Raw genomic sequence first — 19,554 nt, 5'->3', positions numbered from 1 at the left:
TCACATTTAGATCTCTTATCCATTTTGAGTTTATCTTCGTGTATGGTGTAAGAGAATGGTCTAGTTTCATTCTTCTGCATGTGGCTGTCCAATTTTACCAACACCGTTTATTGAAGAGACTGTCCTTTTTCCAGTGGGTATTCTTTCCTTCTTTGTCAATTTCATTTTCTAATATATAGTTGAGCATGTTTGCATTTATATTTGTAAAGGAAATTAACTTGTAGTTTTCTTTCCTTTTTCTGTGTTTTTTTAAGATTTTGTTTATTTATGGGAGAGAGAGAGAGACAGAGACAGAGACACAGGCAGAGGGAGAAGCAGGCTCCATGCAGGGAGCCTGACATGGGACTCGATCCTGGGTCTCCAGGATCAGGCCCTGGAGTGAAGGCGGCACTGAACCACTGAGCCACCCAGGCTGCCCATGTGTTTGGTTTTGTTATCAGAGTAATATTGGCCTTCTGGAATGAGTTGAGAAATAACCTCTCATCTTCTGTATTTTTGAAAGGATTTGGAGATGTTGGTCTTAATTCTATGTAAATGTTTCATAGAATTAATCAGTAAAGTCATTTGGGCTGGGGCTTTTTTGATAAGAATTTTTAAAATTTCGGGATCCCTGGGTGGCGCAGCGGTTTGGCGCCTGCCTTTGGCCCAGGGCGCGATCCTGGAGACCCAGGATAGAATCCCACATCAGGCTCCTGGTGCATGGAGCCTGCTTCTCCCTCCGCCTGTGTCTCTGCCTCTCTCTCTCTCTCTCTCTCTCTCTGTGACTATCATAAATAAAAAAAAAAGAATTTTTAAAATTTCTAATTCACTATCTTTATTATTTGAACTATTCAGATTTTTGTTCTTCCTTGATTGATTCTGATTATGCCTTCCTAGAAATTATTTATTTCATCTAAGTTATCTGTTATGACTTTTCATCTAAGTTATATTTATTACTATACAGTTTTTCATAGTATTCCTCCATGATCCTTTTTATTTCTGTAAGATTTAGAGTGATACTTCCTCTTATATCTTTTATTCCTTTTTTTAGTTTCAACTTTTTATTTATATTCTAGTTTGTTAACATAAAGTGTAATACTGGTCTCAGGAGTAGAACTTAGTAATTCATCACTTACATATAACACCCAGTGCTCATCATAATTACCCTCCTTAACATACATCACCCATTTTACCCATCACCTGTCCACCTCCCTTCAATCAAACCTCAGTTTGTTCTCTATAGTTAAGGATTACTTATGGTTTGCCTCCTTCTCTTTCTTTTCCCCTTCCCCTATGTTCATCTGTTTTGTTTCTTAAATTCCTCACAAGAGTGGAATCATATGGTATTTTTCTTTCTCTGATTTGCCTTGTTTAGCATAATACAGTTAACCTCCATCCCCATTGTCGTGAATGGCAAGAGTTCATTCTTTTGAAGACTGAATAATATTTATATATGAAGAATGAATATATATATATATATATATATATATATATATATATATATGCAACATCTGTTTTATCCTTTCATCAGTTCATGGATATTTGGGTTCTTTCCATAATTTGGGTATTGTTGATAATAAACATTGGGCTGCACATGCATCTTCAAATCACTATGTTTGTATCCTTTGGATAAATACCTTGTAGTGCAACTGCTAGGTCACATGGTAGTTCTATTTTTAACTTTTTGAGGAGCCTCCATACTGTTTTCCACAGTAGCTGCACCAGTTTGCATTCCCACCAACAGTGTTCAAGTTCTCACTGACTTTATGAACTCTTCTCTCAAGGTTGCTGAGCATCCACATGACTATTACTTTGAACTCTTTAGATTTATTATCTCTTTTTTGTTTAGTTATTTTTTGAACAAATTTTTTTTGTTTGTCTTTCCTTTGGAGCATATATCTTCTGTCTCCTTTTGTTTGACATTCAGCATTTGTTTCTATGAATTAGACAAAGCCACTATTTCTCTTATACTTGAAAGAATTGCTTTGTGTAGGAACAACTCCTACGTGTACTTTGTGTCTCACAACTTTGGCTGGCTGGTTGGAGTTATGACAGTCATGAGTTGGTTATCTTTGGACAGTCTGTTCTGAGGCTGCCCTGGTGGGATCCTAAATCAGAAGACAGCACAGTACAGAAAAACATGGGGCTCTCAGCACAGAGAATACCTTGTCAGGACAGCTGAAAATTCAGGGATGTAGGTCAAGGGGACCCGAGGTGACCTGTGAAAGGAATACCCTACCAGGGTGGCTAAAAGTAAAATGGGTGTGTTGCTGGTATGTTCTGATGACTGTGCTACCTTGGTGAAATGGGAAAAGTATAGTGGGCATCGTCCAAGAGTGTCACAGTGAATGCCATGCTGGACTCACATTGTGCGGCCTCCTTGAGGAAATGGCTATGGCTTATACCAGTTGGGGTCAGAGTTTGTTGAGATGACAGGTCTGGCAGGGTACACATAAACTTCCTGTCTGCATCTCAAGGTGGAAGGGGAATTTGAACAATGGTGTGCCTATCAAAACCTAGACAGTGTTTTAGAGTTGTCTTGACGTTTGGTAAAGTTTTATCATGACTTATTATATTCCAGTTTCTGTTATTTTATTTTATTTATTTTTAATTTAATTTAATTTAATATTTTATTTTACTTTATTAAGTTCAATTTGGCAACATAGAGCATAACACCAACAGCTCATCCTGTCAAGTGCCCCCTCAGTGCCCGTCACCCAGTCACTGCAACCCCTGCCCACCTCCATTTCCACTACCCCTTGTTTCCCAGAGATAGGTGTCCCACATGTTCTGTCACCCTCACTGATATTTTCACTTATTTTCTCTCCATTTCCCTTTATTCCTATCCACTAATTTTTATATTCCCCAAACGAATGACACAATATAATGTTTCTCTTTCTCCAATTGACTTATTTCACTCAGCATAATACCCTCCAGGTCCATCCATGTCGAAGCAAATGGTGGGTATTTGTCATTTCTAATGGTTGAGTAATATTCCATTGTATACAAAGACCACATGTTCTTTATCCAAACATCTTTCTTTTTTTTAATAATAAATTTATTTTTTATTGGTGTTCAATTTGCCAACATACATACAGAATAACACCCAGTGCTCATCCCATCAAGTGCCCCCCTCAGTGCCCGTCACCCATTCACCCCCACCCCCACCTCCTCCCCTTCCACCATCCCTACTTCATTTCCCTGAGTTAGGAGTCTTCATGTTCTGTCTCCCTTTCTGATATTTCCTACCCATTTCTTCTCCCTTCCCTTCTATTCCCTTTCACTATTATTTATATTCCCCAAATGAATGAGACCATATAATGTTTGTCCTTCTCTGATTGATTTATTTCACTCAGCATAATACCCTCCAGTTCTATCCACGTTGAAGCAAATGGTGGGTATTTGTCATTTTTAATGGCTGAGTAATACTCCATTGTATACATAAACCACATCTTCTTTATCCAATCATCTTTCAATGGACACCGAGGCTCCTTCCACAATTTGGCTATTGTGGACACTCCTCCATTTCACTGCATCTGTATCTTTGGGGTAAATCCCCAGCAGTGCAATTCCTGGGTTGTAAGGCAGCTCTATTTTTAACTCTTTGAGGAACCTTCACACAATTTTCCAGTGGCTGTACCAATTCACATTCCGACCAACAGTGCAAGAGGGTTCCCCTTTCCCACATCCTCTCCAACATTTGTTGTTTCCTGCCTTGTTAATTTTCCCCATTCTCACTGGGGTGAGGTGCTATCTCATTGTGGTTTTGATTTGTATTTCCCTGATGGCAAGTGATGCAGAGCATTTTCTCATGTGCATGTTGGCCATGTCCATGTCTTCCTCTGTGAGATTTCTCTCCATGTCTTTTGCCCATTTCATGATTGGATCGTTTGTTTCTTTGCTGTTGAGTGTAATAAGTTCTTTGTAGATCTTGGATACTAGCTCTTTATCTGATAGGTCATTTGCAAATATCTTTTCCTGTTCCGTAGGTTTTCTTTTAGTTTTGGTGACTGTTTCTTTTGCTGTGCAAAAGCTTCTTATCTTGATGAAGTCCCAATATTTCATTTTTCTTTTGTATCCCTTGCCTTTATGGATGTATCTTGCAAGAAGTTACTATGGCCAAGTTCAAAAAGGGTGTTACCTGTGGTCTCCTCTAGGATTATGATGGATTCTTGTCTCACATTTAGATCTTTCATCCATTTTGAGTTTATTTTTGTGTATGGTGTTAAGAGAATGGTCTAGTTTCATACTTCTGCATGTGGCTGTCCAATTTTCCCAGCACCATTTACTGAAGAGACTGTCTTTTTCCCAGTGGATAGTCTTCAGATACAATTTCCTTTTTTAATATTCCCCTGGCTATTCGGGGTTTTTTCTGATTCCACACAAATCATAGGTGATATGTTCCAACTCTCTGAAGGAAGTCCATCGTATTTTGATAGGGATTGCATTAAATGTGTAAATTGCCCTGGGTAGCTTTGACATTTTCACAATATTAATTCTTCCAATCCATGAGCATGGATGTTTTCCCATCTCTTTGTATCTTCCTCAATTTCTTTCAGAAGTGTTTGTAGTTTTTAGGGTATAGATCTTTTACCTCATTGGTTAGGTTTATTCCTAAGATAACTGCTTTTCGGTGCATTTGTAAATGGAATTGACTCCTTATTTGCTCTTTCTTCAGTCTCATTGTTAGTGTATACAAATGCTACTGATTTCTGGGCATTGATTTTGTATCCTGCCACACTGCCCAATTCCTGTATGAGTTAGAGCAAACATGGAGTGGAGTCTCTTAGCTTTTCTATGTAGAGTATCATGTCATCTTCAAAGAGGGAGAGATTGACTTCTTCTTTGCTAATTTAAATGCCTTTTATTTTTTTTTGTTGCCTGATTGCTGAGGCTAGGATTTCTAGTACTATGTTGAATAGCAGTGGTGAGAGTGAACATCCCTCTTGGGATCCTGATGTTAGGGGAAAGGCTCCCAATGTTTCCCCAATGAGAATGATATTGGCTGTTCATAGAAGGCATTTAAGATGCTGAGGAATATTCCCTTTATCCCTACACTCTGAAGAGTATTGATCAGGAATGGATGCTGTCTTTTGTCAAATGCTTTCTCTCCATCTATTGAGAGGATTATATGGTTCTTGCTTAACTCTTGCTGATATGATAAGTCAGATTGATTGTTTTAGGATTGTTGAACCAGCCTTGCATCCCGGGGATAAATCCCACTTGGTCATGGTAAATAATCTTGTTAATGTATTGTTGGATCCTATTGGCTAGTACCTTGTTGAGAATTTTTGCATCTGTGTTTATCAGGGATATTGGTCTCCTTTTTGGTGGGGCCTTTGTCTGGTTTTGGAATTAAGGTGATGCTGGCCTCATAGAACGTGTTTGGAAATATTCCATCTATTTCTACCTTTTTGAACAGCTTTAGTAGAATAGATATGGATCTTTAAACGTTTGATAGAATTCCCCTGGGAAGCCATCTAGCCCTGGAATTTTGTGTCTTGGGAGGTTTTTGATGAATGCTTCAATTTCCTCTCTGGTTATCGCCTATTCAGGTTTTCTATTTCTTCTTGTTCCAGTTTTGGTAGTTTGTGGTTTTCCAGAAATGTGTCCATTTCTGCTAGATTGGCTAATTTATTGACATATAGCTACTCATAAAAGGTTTTACATGAGAGACACCTAACTCTGGGAAACAAACAAGGGGTAGTGCTAGGGGAGGTGGGTAGGGTGTTGGGGTGGACTGGGTGATGGGCACTGAGGGGGGCACTTGGCAGGATAACTGGGTCTTATGCCAATATGTTGGCAAATTGAACTCCAATAAAAAATAAATACAAAACAAAAAATAAAATTGTTTGTGTTTCGTTGGTATTGGGGGTGATTTCTCCTTTTTCACTTGTGATTCTATTAATTTGAGCATTTTCCCTTTTCTTTTTAATAAGGTTGGTTAATGGTTTATCTATCTTATTAATTCTTTCAAAGAACCAACTCCTGGTTTTGTTGAACTATTCCACATTCTTCTGGTATCTATTTCATTGAGTTATGCTTGAATCTTTATTAACTCTCTTCTTCTGCTGGGTGTAGGATTATTTTTGCTGTTTTTTTCTCCAGATCCTTTAGGTGTAAGGTTAGCTTTAGTATTTGAGTTCTTTCCAGTTTTTGGATGGATGCTTGAATTGCGATATATTTCCCCCTCAGGACTGCTTTTGCTGTATCCCAAAGATTTTGGATGGTTATAGCTTCATTCTCATTAGTTTCTGTGAATCTTTTTAATTCTTCTCTAATTTGCTGGTTGACCCTTTCATCTTTTAACAGGATGCCCTTTAACCTCCATGTGCTTGAATTTCCTCCAAACTTATTCTTGTGATTTAGTTCTAGTTTCAAGGCATTATGGTCTGAAAATATGCAAGGACAATCTCAATCTTTTGGTATCAGTTGAGACCTGATTTGCAACCCAGTATGTGGTCTGTTCTGGAGAAATTTCCATGTACCCTTGAGAGGAATGTGTATTCAGTTGCATTTAGATGCAAATTTATGTAAATATCTGTGAAATCCATCTGGTCCAGTGTATCATTTAAAGCTCTTGTTTCTTTGGAGATGTTGTGCTTAGAATATCTGTCATTTGCAGAAAGCACTGTGTACAAGTCTTCCAGTATATGTGTTATTATTATTATTATTATCTAAGTATCTATTAACTTTGGTTATTAATCGATTGATGTACTTGGCAGCTCCCACAGTAGGGGCATAAACATTCATGATTGTTTTGTCCTCTTATTAGATAGATCCTTTAAGTATGATATAGTGTCCCTCTTCTTCTCTTACTAAAATGTTTGGGATAAACTTTAATTTATCTGATATGAGGATGGCTACCCCTGCTTTCTTTTGAGGACCATTTTAATGGTAAATGGTTCTCCAAACTTTTATTTTCAGGCTGTAGGTGTCCTTATGTCTAAAATGAGTCTCTTGCAGGGCAGCCCTGGTGGCTGAGTGGTTTAGCACCACCTTTCGCCTAGGGTGTGATCCTGGAGATCTGAGATCAAGGCTCACATTGGGCTCCCTGCGTGGAGCCTGCTTCTCCCTCAGCCTGTGTCTCTGTCTCTCTCTCTGTGTGTCTCTCATGAATAAATAAATAAAATATATTTTTTTAAATGAGTCTCTTGTAGATAGCAAATAGATGGGTCTTGCTTTTTTATCCAGCCTGAAACCCTGCACCTTTTGATGGGATCATTAAACCCATTCACCTTCAGAGTTACTATTGAAAGATATGAATTTAGTGTCATCATAAAACCTATTGAATCCCTGTTTTTGTGGATTGTTTCCTTGGACGTCCTCTTTCTTTTACAGAGTTCCCCTTAAGATTTCTTGCAGAGCTGGTTCGGTGGTCACGTTCTTTCAGTTTTTGCCTATCTTGGAAGCTCTTTATCTCTCCTTCTATTCTGAATGAGAGCATTCTTGGCTGCATGGTCTTCTCATTTAGGAAACTGTATATATCCTGACAGCACTTTCTGGCCTGCCAGGTCTCTATGGAGAGGACTGCTCTTAACCTAATACTAATAAAGGTTATGGATCTCTTGTCTCTTGGTGCTTTAAGGATCTTCTCTTTATATTTGGAATTTGCAAGTTTCACTATTAAATGTTGGGGTGTTGAACGTTTTTTTAAATTTTATTTTAGGGGGGGAGCTCTCTATTTCCTGGATCTGAATGCCTGTTTCCCTCCCCAAGTTAGGGAAGTTCTCAGCTATGATTTGTTCAAATACACTTTCCTGTCCTCTGTCCCTTTCGGCTCCCTCTGGAACCCCAATTATATGTAGATTTTTCCTTCTGAGGCTGTCATTTATTTCCCTTAACCTTTCCTCATGATCTTTTAATTTTTTTCTCTTTTTTCCTCAGCTTCCTTCCTTGCCCTCAAGTTGTCTTCTATGTCACTCACTCGTTCTACCTCGTTAACCCTGGTCATTAGGACCTCCAGTTTGGATCTGATTGCATCTCATTTAATTGATTTTTAATTTTGGCCTGATTAGATCTAAATTCTGCAGTCATGAAGTCTCTTCATTCCGTTATGCCTTTTCCCAGAGCCACCAGTAGCTTTATAATCGTGCTTCTGAATTGGTTTTCTGACATCAAATTGTAATCCAAATTCTGTAACTCTGTGGCAGAGAGTACTGTTTCTGATTCTTCCTTTTTTGGTGAGTTCTTCCTTCCAGTCATTTTGCTCAGTGCAGAGTGGCTAAAAACAAGTTGTACTAGTAAAAGGGCGGGGGGGGGGGGTGGGGAAACAAACAAACAAAAAACAAAACAAAAGGAGGGGTGTCCTCTGATTTTATATACTGTATGTCCATCAACTTCCCCTGGAGCTTTCCCATGCTGCTAGGTTAAGAACTTGCTCTTCCCCTATCCTTCAAGCTGGTCTTCTGGGGAAGGGTCCTGCTGTGCTGATTCTCAGGTGTGTGCACCTGGGGGAGCTGTCAGGTGCACAGTTCAGTGGGAGCTGTTTATCGTGTGAAGCCCCTGCTCCCTGGTGGCCCTGTTCAGTTCCAGGCACAAGGTGACACCAGGAGGGACACAGTGGCCGTGGCCAGCTCTCCAGCTGTGGATTCAGCTCCAGCAGTAACTACTGCAGTTTCCCAGCCCACAGGGGCTTGAATGCTGGGGGGGGGTGCTGATCTGCACAGCCTGGGGCCTCCCGGCGGTGGGAGCTTCCTTGCTGTGTCATGTCCTCTCGGCCTCGGCCTGTCCCAAGGGGAGCACCAGATCCTGGGCTGTGTCCCCCGCACCTTGGACTCCGGGTCCTGCACTGCTGGAATCATGCTTTTGGGGCCACGCAGCCCCCTCCACATGGAGCCACCCTTAGCAGCTGCCTGGGCTGTTCCCGGCCCCGCCGGGCACGGGCTTCAGCCCTCTAGAGAGCTCGGCCTACAGGGTGTGGCATGCTCTCCCCCTTCATGCACTTCCTCTTTTAGTGACCCTGGGAACCTGCGGCTCCTCTGCCCCTCCTGGGATCCTGCCTAAGTCCCCTGGGAGGGCCTATCCATCTGGGAAGATTGGTAAAGTTCCTGCTTCTCTGGGACTGGATTTTCCTGTCCCGGAGGCATTCGCCACCGGCCTTAGCCCAGCTCCTGACAGGGGCCCCTCTCCCACTGGATGCTTTTTTATTTAGTTTTTTTTTTCTGTCTTCCTACCTTGATAGAAGCCTGAACTCTTCTCACTGTAGCATTCCAGCTGTTTGCTGTTTAAATCTCAGGCTGATTTCATAGGTTTTCAGGATGATTTGAAAGTTATCTACGTAAGTTGGTAGGGACAGGTGACTTGGGGATCCTACTCTTCCACCATCTTGTTTCTGTCCTCCAGGTTCTCTTTTAAATAGTGGCTAACTTGAAGGGTCTATTGAACAAGATCTAACAATTATAAATATTTAAGTTCCTAACTTGGGAACAGCAAATTATATAAACCAAGTTAAAAATTTAAAGAAACACCTTGATAATAATTAAATAATAGTAGAAGTTGTTAATACCCCAGTGACAGCAATGGACATACCATCTAAGCAGATCAACAAGGAAACAAGGACTTTGGATGCAGGACAAGATGGATGAAGAGTAGGAGTCCTCATCTCACCAGTTCCCACCAATATACCTAGATAACTTTCAAAAAATCTTGAACACCTACAAATTTGACCAGAGATTTAAATAGAAAACAGCTGGAACACTACAGAGAGAAAAGTTTTCACAACTAACAAGGTAGGAAGGCAAAAAAATAAATACATAAAAATAAATAAAGTGGAGGAAGGGCACTGTGAGTAGCAAGGCTAAAGTAGAGCTCTGAAAGCCTCCTGGACAGGAAAGACCAGCCCTGGAGAAGTGGGAAATATAAAAATCTGCACTGTTTTTTTTCTGGGATGGAGAAGATTTTTGCAGGGAAATTGGGCAGAATTGCAAGAGGGGCAGTGAAGCCTCAAGATTCCTTGAGTCCCTTAGAGGAGGGACACATGAGGTAAAGCCCCCCTGCAAATAGCAATATGATATCAGTAAAGGGCTGGAGCACTGCAGCCCACAGGGCATTTGGGAGAAGCCAGTTGGTTAGGCGGGCCGGCTCTGAACAGAAGCGGCTGTATCCCTTTCCCTTTCCCAGGTAGCCCCTGGGAGCGTCATCCAACAACGCAGGGCCCTGGATCTCAGGGCACCCAAGAAGACAAAGACAGTGATCCTGTGTTCCCCCTGGGACAGGCAGAAGTCAGAGAGCACAAGACAGCTAGAACTCTACAGCCACTGGGCACCCCAAAGCTGTGCAGGTCAGTGCACTTGCACTTGCACTTGCCCAGGAACATCTAGGCCACTGCAGAATGGGAGACTGCATTAGTTATTCTTAGGGAACTGACTCCAGAGCTGGAGATCTGGCTGACGCCATAGTTGTTTTTCCTCCTTGTTTCACCTTGTGCCTGAAGAGACGGGGCCTCCATGGAACAAAAGTCTCATAGGGTAAACAGCTTACACCGAGCCCAGCACCAAGCAAGGTGTCGGTCAGCTCTACCCAGGTACAGGCGCCTGAGAATCAGAGCAACAGGCCCTCACCAAGAAGACCAGCTGGAAGAACATGTTAAAAAAACTTCTTGACCAAGCAGTGCTGGAAAGTTCCAGGACCAAAGGAAAATCAAGGGAACATAGTACATAGAACTAGAGGGTCCCCCTTTAAATTTTTTTTTCAATTTGTCATTACAACTCCTTTTTATATCAGAATAAAAATTTCCCATATTTGTTTTCTTTTCCACCTTAACTACAATATTTTACCAGCTCTTAATTTTTAAGATTCTTCATTTTTGACTTTCATATTTCTACAATTACATGTGTTAGATATATTTTTCACTTCTGGATTCCCTTCAATATATTAAATTTAATTTTGGGAGATATATGAGATACAGGTTATTGTTTTTTGTTTCTTTGTTTTCTGTTTTCTCTGCCTCATTTTGGAGGGGAGGGGCAAGATGGCAGAGGAGAAGGGTCCCCAAATCACGTGACCCCACCAAATTACCTAGATAAACTTCAAATCATCCTGAAAATCTAAGAATTCGGCCTGAGATTTAAAGAGAGAACAGCTGGAATGCTACAGTGAGAAGAGTTCGCGCTTCTATCAAGGTAGGAAGACGGGGAAAAAGAATTAAAGAAACAAAAGGCATCCAAGGGGGAGGGGCCCTGCGAGGAGCCAGGATAAGGCCGGGGCAAGTGTCCCCCAGACAGGAAAGCCCTGTCCTAGAGAAGCAGCAACTTCGCCAATCTTCCCGGGCAGAAAGGCACTCGCAGGGAGTTAGAGCGGGACCCCAGGAGGGGCAGGGATGCCCTCAGGCTCCCTGGGACACTAACAGAGGAACTGCGCCCTGGGAAGAGTGCGCCGAGCTCCCTAAAGGGCTGCAGCCCATGCACGCATTGACCCGGGAGCAGCTTGGAGGGGCTCAGACGGCGGCTCTGCGTAGAGGCTGCTGCGCAACTCCGGGAGCAGCTCGGAGGGGTTCCGGTGGAGGCTCCGTGGAGGGGGCTGCACAGCCGGAGCACGAATACAACAGTGCAGGCCTGGGAGCACAGGGCTCCGGGACACAGCCCAAGATCCGACCTCCCCCCGGGACAGGCAGAGGCCGGGAGGGCCCAGGACAGCAAGGACGCTCCTGCCCTGAGCTGAGCAGATCAGCGGCGCCGCCCCTGGAGCCTCCAGGGCCCTGCAGGCTGAGAGCTTCATAGTTACTGTGGGAGCTGAATCCAGGGTTCCAGGGCTGGCCACAGCCACTGGGGTTGTTCCTCCTGCGGCCTCACAGGGTAAACAACCACCACTGAGCCCTGCACCAGGCAGGGGGCAGAGCAGCTCCTTCAAGTGCTAACACCTGAAAATCAGCACAACAAGCCCCTCCCCCAGAAGACCAGCTAGACTGACAAGTTCCAGGGGAAGTCAAGGGACTTAAAGTATACAGAATCAAAAAAAAAAAAAAAAAAGTATACAAAATCAGAAGATACTCCCCCGTGTTCTTTTTCTTTTTTTTTCTTTTTGATTTCTGATTGCTTCCCCCACCCTTTTTTTCCTTCTTTCTTTTCCTTTCTCTTTTTCTTCTTTTTTCTTTTTTCTTCCTTTTTTTATTTTTTCTTTTTCTCTTTTCTTTCCTTCTTTCTCTCCTTTCTTTTTCTCCTTTTACCAATGCAAGTTGTTTTTGGCTACTCTACACTGAGCAGAATGACTAGAAGGAAAAGCTCACCTCAAAAGAAGAATCAGAAACAGTCCTCTCTCCCACACTGTTGCAAAATCTGGATTACAATTCAATGTCAGAAAGCCAATTCAGAAGCACTATTATAAAGCTACTGGTGGCTCTAGAAAAAAGCATAAAGGACTCAAGAGACTTCATAACTGCAGAATTTAGATCCAATCAGGCAGAAATTAAAAATCAGTTGAATGAGATGCAATCCAAACTAGAAGTCCTAACGACGAGGGTTAACGAGGTGGAAGAACGAGTGAGTGACATAGAAGACAAGTTAATGGCAAAGAGGGAAACTGAGGAAAAAAGAGACAAACAATTAAAAGACCATGAGGATAGATTAAGGGGAAATAAATGACAGCCTGAGGAAGAAAAACCTACGTTTAATAGGGGCTCCCGAGGCACCGAAAGGGACAGAGGTCCAGAATATGTATTTGAACAAATCATAGCTGTAAACTTTCCTAATCTGGGAAGGGAAACAGGCAATCAGATCCAGGAGATAGAGAGATCCCCCCTCTAAAATCAATAAAAACCGTTCAACACCTCAACATTTAATAGTTAAGCTTGCAAATTCCAAAGATAAAGAGAAGATCCTTAGAGCAGCAAGAGACAAGAAATCCCTGACTTTTATGGGGAGGAGCATTAGGGTAACAGCAGACCTCTCCACAGAGACCTGGCAGGCCAGAAAGGGCTGGCAGGATATATTCAGGGTCCTAATTGAGAAGAACATGCAACCCAGAATACTTTATCCAGCAAGGCTCTCATTAAGAATGGAAGGAGAGAGAAAGAGCTTCCAAGACAGGCAGGAACTGAAAGGATATGTGACCTCCAAACCAGCTCTGCAAGAACTTTTAAGGGGGACCCTTAAAATTCCCCTTTAAGAAGAAGTCCTTGGAAAATTCTGCAAAAACAAGGACTGAATAGATATCATAATGACATTAAGCTCATATCTTTCAATAGTAACTTTGAACGTGAATGGGCTTAATGACCCCATCAAAAGGCGCAGGGTTTCAGACTGGATAAAAAAGCAGGACCCATCTATTTTCTGTCTACAAGAGACTTAGTGTAGACAGAAGGACACCTACAGCCTGAAAATTAAAGTTTAGAGAACCATTTACCATTCAAATGGTCCTCAAAAGAAAGCAGGGGTAGCCATCCTCATATCAGATAAACTGAAATTTACCCCGAAGACTGTAGTGAGAGGTGAAGAGGGACACTATATCATACTTAAAGGATCTATCCAACAAGAGGACTTAACAATCCTCAATATATATGCCCCGAATATGGGAGCTCCCAAATATTTAAATCAATTAATAACCAAAGTGAAGAAATACTTAGATAATAATACACTTATACTTGGTGACTTCAATCTAGCTCTTTCTACCCTCGATAGGTCTTCTAAGCACATCTCCAAAGAAACGAGAGCTTTAAATGATACACTGGACCAGATGGATTTCACAGATATCTACAGAACTTTACATCCAAACTCAACTGAATACACATTCTTCTCAAGTGCACATGGAACATTCTCCAAAATAGACCACATACTGGGTCACAAATCGGGTCTGAACTGATACCAAAAGATTGGGATCGTCCCCTGCATATTCTCAAGCCATAATGCCTTGAAATTAGAACTAAATCACAACAAGAAGTTTGCAAGGACCTCAAACACGTGGAGGTTAAGGCCCATCCTGCTAACAGATGAAAGGGTCAACCAGGAAATTAAGGAAGAATTAAAAAGATTCATGGAAACTAATGAGAATGAGGATACAACCGTTCAAAATCTTTGGGATGCAGCAAAAGCAATCCTGAGGGGGAAATACATCACAATACAAGCATCCATTCAAAAACTGGAAAGAACTCAAAAGAAAAGCTAACCTTACACCTAAAGGAGCTAGAGAAAAAACAGCAAATAGATCCTACACCCAGCAGAAGAAGAGAGTTAATAAAAATTTGAGCAGAACTCAACGAATTCGAGACCCGAAGAACTGTGGAAGAGATCAACAAAACCAGGAGTTGGTTCTTTGAAAGAATTAATAAGACAGACAAACCATTAGCCAGCCTTATTAAAAAGAAGAGAGAGAAGACTCAAATTAATAATCTCATGAATGAGGAAGGAGAAATCACTACCAACACCAAGGAAATACAAACAATTTTAAAAACTTATTATGAACAGCTATACGCCAATAAATTAGGCAATCTAGAAGAAATGGACGCATTTCTGGAAAGCCACAAACAACCAAAACTGGAATAGGAAAAAATAGAGAACCTGAACAGGCCAATAACCAGGGAGGAAATTGAACCAGTCATCAAAAACCATCCAAGACACAAAAGTTCAGGGCCAGATGGCTTGAAAGAATTCCCAGGGGAATTCTATCAAACGTTTAAAGAAGAAACCATACCTATTCTACTAAAGCTGTTTGGAATGATAGAAAGAGATGGAGTACTTCCAAATTCATTCTATGAGGCCAGCATCACCTTAATTCCAAAACCAGACAAAGACCCCACCAAAAAGGAGAATTACAGACCAATATCCCTGATGAACATGGATGCAAAAATTCTCAACAAGATACTAGCCAATAGGATACAACAATACATTAAGAAAATTACTCACCATGACCAAGTAGGATTTATCCCTGGGACAGAAGGCTGGTTCAACACTGGTAAAACAATCATTGTGATTCATCATATCAGCAAGAGAAAAACCAAGAACCATATGATCCTCTCATTAAATGCAGAGAAAGCATTTGACAAAATACAGCATCCATTCCTGATCAAAACTCTTCAGAGTGTAGGGATAGAGGGAACATTCCTCAGCATCTTAAAAGCCATCTACAAAAAGCCCACAGCAAATAACATTCTCAATGGGGATGCACTGGGAGCCTTTCCCCTAAGATCAGGAACAAGGCAGGGATGTCCACTCTCACCACTGCTATTCTCTGCCTCATTTTGTTCTACAATTGTGGAAGTTAATACCTTCTGAAACATGGCCAGCATACACCAAGAGTCAAGTGGAATACCCTGCTGGTTCTTTCTCTGAAACTATATTCTCTTTTCATTTCCATTCTGCCCCTCTTTTTTTTTTTTTTTATCTTGTGTATGTTTTGATGGTCAATGTCAAGCTTTCTATAAGTATTGCTCGTTTATATTAATTTGGGATAGAACATCTTCTAACATACAGAACAAAATAGACTCAGAACCAAAAAGATCACGCCCTAGGATCCCTCAGACAGACTACATTCTCTTTCCATTACCACTTATTCACCACCACCTTTCCCCAACTCCCCCTTTTTCTTTTTTCTCTTTTCCTCTTTACTTTTATTCTCTTTTCCTTTTTTCTGCTTCTTTGGGGTTTTAGCCTTTTATTTTTACTAATTTGTTCTAAAATTTGTTTTACACTTTAGTGGTCCTTTTATTTTGTTCTGATCTTCTTTTTCATGTTCTGATCATTGACCTTTTGAGAATCACCTAGGGTGGATTTTACTTAAGTCATGGTTGATATTTTTGACTCAGCCCACTCATAGGGTCACTCTGCACTGAAAAAAAATGAATAGAAGAAAGAATTCACTACAAAATACAATAATCAGAAACAGTACTCTGCCACAGAGTTACAGAATATGGATTTGAATTTTATGTCAGAAAGCCAATTCAGAGGAAGAATTATAAAGCTACTAATGACTCTGGAAAAAATTAAAAGGACTCTAGAGACTAGATTACTGAAGAAGTGAGATCCAATTAGGCCAAATTAAAAATCAATTAAATCAGATGCAATCCAAACTGGAGGTCCTAACAATGAGGGTTAATGAGGTGGAAGAAAGAGTGAGTGACAGAAGACAAGTTGATGGCAAGGAAGGAAGCTGAGGAAAAAAGACGAAAAAAAATTAAGAGACCATGACAAAAGGTGAAGGGAAATAGATGACAGACTCAGAAGGAAAAATCTACGTTTACTTGGGGTTCCAGACGGTGCCAAGTGGGACAGAGGACCAGAAAGCGTATTTAAACAAATCATAGCTGAGAACTTCCCTAATTTAGGGAGAGGAACAGTCAATCAGACCCAGGAGATAAAGAGATACCCCCCTAAAATTAATAAAAATTGTTCAGCACCTTGACATTTAATAGTGAAAAATGCAAATTCCAAAGATAAAGATAAGATCCTTAAAGCAGCAAGAGAAAAGAGATCCCTAACCATTATTGTGAGAAGTATTAGGTTAACAGCAGACCTCTCCTCAGAGAACTAGCAGGCCAGAAAGGGCTGGTAAGATATATTCAGGGTCATCAATGAGGAGACCATGCAGCCAAGAATACTATATCCAGCAAGGCTCTCATTCAGAATAGAAGGAGAGATAAAGAACTTCCAAGATAGGCAGAAGCTGAAAGAACATGTGACCACCAAACCAGCTCCACAAGAAATATTAAGAGGGACGCTGTAAAAGAAAGGGGATGCCCAAATAAATAATTCACAAAAACAGGGACTGGATAAGTGTGAAAATGACACTAAACTCTTAGTATCTTTTAGTGTCTATCTCTTAGTTAGTATCTTTCAATACTAACTCTAAAGGTGAATGGGCTTAATGGTCCTATCAAAAGATGCAGGGTTGCAGACTGCATATAAAAGCAAGAACCATCTACTTACTGTCTACAGGAGACTCATTTTAACACTAAGGATACCTACAGCCTGAAAATGAAAGTTTGGAGAATCATTTACCATTCAACTGGTCCTCAAAAGAAAGCAGGGGTAGCCATTCTGATATCAGATGCATTAAAATTTATCCCAAAGACGGTAGTAAGAGATAAAAGGGGCATTACATAATAATTAAAGGGTCTATCCAACAAGAAGACTTAACAATCATGAATTTTTATGCCCCTAATGTGGGAATTGCCTAGTATATCAATCAGTTAATAACCAAAGTTAAGATATACTTAGATAATAATACACTTATACTGGGAGACTTCAACATGACACTTTCTGCAAATGACAGATCTTCTAAGCACAACGTCTCCAAAGAAAGAAGAGCTTTCAATGATACCCTGGACCAGATGGGTTTCACAGATATTTACAGAACTTTGCATCCAAATGCAACTGAATACACATTCTTCTCAAGGGCACATGGTACTTTCTCCAGAATAGACCACATACTGTGTCACAAGTCAGGTCTCAACTGATACCAAAAGACAGGATTGCCCCGGGCATTTTTTCAGACCATAATGATTTGAAACTTGAACTCAATCAAAAGGAGAAACTTGGGGGATCCCTGGGTGGCGCAGCGGTTTAGCGCCTGCCTTTGGCCCAGGGCGCGATCCTGGAGATCTGGGATCGAATCCCACGTCGGGCTCCCGGTGCATGGAGCCTGCTTCTCCCTCTGCCTGTGTCTCTCTCTGCCTCTCCCTCTCTCTGTGTGACTATGATAAATAAATAAAAATTAAAAAAAAAAAAGAAAAGGAGAAACTTGGAAGAAATTCAAGCACGTGGAGGTTAAACGACATCCTGCTAAAAGATGAAAGGGTCAACCAGGAAATTCGAGAAGAATTAAAAAGATTCATGGAAACTAATGAAAATGAGGATAAAACTGTTCAAAATCTTTGGGATACTGCAAAAGCAGTCCTAAGAGAGAAATACATGGCAATACAAGTATCCCTCAAAAGATGGAAAAAAATCAAATACACAACCTAACCTTGCACCTAAAGGAACTGGAGAAGGAACAGCAAATAAAACCTACACCAAGCAGAAGAAGAGAGTTAATAATGATTTGAGCAGTATTCAAATAAACAGAGACCAGAAGAAGTGTAGAACAGATCACAAAACCACGAGTTGGTTCTTTAAAGAATTATTAAGATAGATACAACCATTAGCCAGACTTATTAAAAGAAAAAAGACTCTAATAAAATCACGAATGAAAGAGATCACAAGCAATACAAAGGGAATACAAACGATTTTAAAAACGTATTATGAGCAGCTATAGATCAATAAATTAGGCAATCTAGAAGAAATGGGTGCATTTCTGGAAAACCACAAACTACCTAATCTGGAAAGGAAGAAATAGAAAACCTTAACAGGCCAATACGAGGGAGGAAATTCAAGGAGTCATCAAAAACCTGCCAAGACACAAAATTCTAGGGCCAGATGGCTTTCCAGGGGAATTCTATCAAATGTTTAGCGAGGAAACAATACCTATTCTACTAAAGCAGTTCTGAACGATAGAAAGGGATGGAATACTTCCAAAGTCGTTTTATGAGGCCAAAATCATTTTAATTCCAAAACCAAACACCACAGCAAGAAGGAGAATTATAGAACAATATCCCTGATGAACAGGGATGCAAAAATTTTCAAAAAGTACTAGTCAATAGCATCCAACAGTACTTTAAGAGGATTATTCACCATGACCAAGAGGGATTTATCCCCGGGATGCAAGGCTGGTTCAACACTCGTAAAGCAATCAACATGATAGATCCTATCAACAAGAGAAGAAAACAAGAACCACATGATAATCTCAATAGATGCAGAGAAAGCATTGGACAAAATACAGCATCCATTCCTGATCAAAACTCTTCAGAGTGTAGGGATAGAGGGAACATTCCTCAGTATCTTACAAGCCATCTACGAAAAGCCCACAGCAAATATCATTCTCAATGGGGAAACACTGGGAGCCTTTCCCCTAAGATCAGGAACAAGACAGGGATGTCTACTCTCACCACCAGTATTAGAAGTCCTAGCCTCAGGAATCAGACAACAAAAAAATAAAAGGCATTCAAATTGGCAAAGAAAAAGTCAAACTCTCCCTCTTTGAAGATGACATGATACTGTGTATAGAAAACACAAAAGAACTGTTGGGGATTTACCCCAAAGATTCAGATGCAATGAAACGTCCGGACACCTGCACCCCGATGTTTCTAGCAGCAATGGCCACAATAGCCAAACTGTGGAAGGAGCCTCGGTGTCCATCGAAAGATGAATGGATAAAGAAGATGTGGTCTATGTATACAATGGAATATTACTCAGCAATTAGAAACGACAAATACCCACCATTTGCTTCAACGTGGATGGAACTGGAGGGTATTATGCTGAGTGAAGTAAGTCAATTGGAGAAGGACAAACAGTGTATGTTCTCATTCATTTGGGGAATATAAATAATAGTGAAAGGGAATATAAAGGAAGGGAAAAGAAATGTTGGGAAATATCAGGAAGGGAGACAGAACATAAAGACTCCTAACTCGGGGAAATGAACTAGGGGTGGTGGAAGGGGAGGAGGGTGGGTGTTGGAGGGGAATGGGTGACGGGCACTGAGGCGGACACTTGACGGGATGAGCACTGGGTGTTTTTCTGTATGTTGGTAAATTGAACACCAATAAAAATT

This window comes from Vulpes vulpes, chromosome X (assembly GCF_048418805.1).
Source record: "Vulpes vulpes isolate BD-2025 chromosome X, VulVul3, whole genome shotgun sequence".
Classification (NCBI taxonomy): domain Eukaryota; kingdom Metazoa; phylum Chordata; class Mammalia; order Carnivora; family Canidae; genus Vulpes; species Vulpes vulpes.
This window is presented reverse-complemented; position numbering follows the sequence as displayed.